Source organism: Triticum dicoccoides, chromosome 6B, assembly GCF_002162155.2.
Source record: "Triticum dicoccoides isolate Atlit2015 ecotype Zavitan chromosome 6B, WEW_v2.0, whole genome shotgun sequence".
NCBI lineage: Eukaryota > Viridiplantae > Streptophyta > Magnoliopsida > Poales > Poaceae > Triticum > Triticum dicoccoides.
Window position 1 is genome coordinate 98,805,797 of NC_041391.1, and position 1,724 is coordinate 98,807,520.

Below are 1,724 nucleotides of genomic sequence, written 5' to 3' on the forward strand. Positions count from 1 at the left end.
ATAAAGGGTAATATCGACCTTTTGGCAAATCGTATCCACTTACATATGTATTGTACATACGTCAATCGAGTAGTAGGCTCCGTCCTGGGTTCGGCCCATTCACATTTTCTTCTTTTTGCCCATTTGCATTTTCTTTTTTTTTAGCCTCGAAAAGTACTGCACCATTTGGGATTCAAACATGTACCCAAGGGGTTTAAGTCAACCACACTTACCAGCTGGAACAGAACGCTTGTTGTGTATAGTTTTACTTCTTCTCCTTCTTCTTGTGTACATTTCCGATTCAGGTTCTACGAGATTTTTCTGAGAGGTTTTTCTTTTGGTTTTTCATGTACGGTTTTGGCTCGGGTTTTTTTCCTTTCTTTTTTCTTTTTCTTTATTTTAATTTTTATAATATTTTCAAAGCCTTTTTTCTGAAATTTTTAGATTTTTTACTAATTTAACTAAACATTTTTTAAATTATAATTTAAGTGAACATTTTTCCAAATCCTCAAAATTTTCCAAATTTGCGAACATTTTCCAAACTTGCTAACATTTTCAACTACATGAATTTTTTAAAATTTGAACTCGTGAAATTTTTTCAGATTTGTAAACTTTTTCTAAACTTGTCAACTTTTTTAAAATCCATGAACTTTTTTCCAAATTCATGATCTTTTAAAAAAATTAACTCGTAGAAATTTTCAAAATCGCAAACTTTTTCGATTTCATGAACTTTTTAGAATTTATATCATAAATAGCTTTTGAATTTGTGAACTGTATTTGAAACTTGTGACCTTTTTTCAAAAATAGCGGGCAAAGCTAGCGAGCATGTGAACCTGGCGAGCGAGCTGGCGCAATATTGGGCCGTAGCCCGCTGGAATGCACGCTTGCGCCAACTTCCAAACCCGGTGTTGAAAGCGCTGACTAGGAGCTCCCCAGATCATTTTCTCAAAAAAAAAAGAAGCTCCCCAGATCACAGAAATTTGTTCAAATTTCAAAAAAAAACCATCTTTTCACAAATTGTTAGAAAAGATACAAATATTCACATTTCAAAAAATTGTACAGAAATTTCAAAAAAACTACGTCTCTGTTAAAATTGCTCAGAGTGTCAAAACATGAACACTTTCAACAAATAGGGAACAAAATTTTGAAGATGATAAACTTTGAAAAATACAAAAAAAAACGGAATTTCAAAAAATTCAGAAAAACACGAACAATTTCTGAATTTTGTCGAACATTTTTTGTACTTCTGTAGTGTTTTTTAAGAAAACAAGAACATATTTTAATTTTCCTGAAAGAAATTTCAGTTTCTGAACAAGTTTGAGAAAAGGAAACACGTTTTGAATTAGTGAACATTTTTTTGAAAACACAGATATATTTTGAATCGATGAACTTTTTTTCAAATCCTAGTTGGGCCAAGGCCTAATATCTTTTTTCTATTTTTTTTGCTTTTTTTGTTAATTCATTTTCTCTTTTGTGAACTTTATAATTCATTTTGAAACATGTTCGCAAATTTAAATTATTATTTGAAATATCAAAATAAAAAAATTAAGTAACTGCTTACAATTAGGATTTTAAATTCCTTTTCCTTTACTAGGTGAATGCCCGTGTCGTTGCACGGGGCACGGGGCACACATATTCTAGTTGGTCATTACTATTCATGTCGAACATACACCTTTAAGTTCTAATGCACCTCAGGTGACATTTTCAACCTTTCTACTGCCAAATCAGTTTTCTCCTTATTCTTG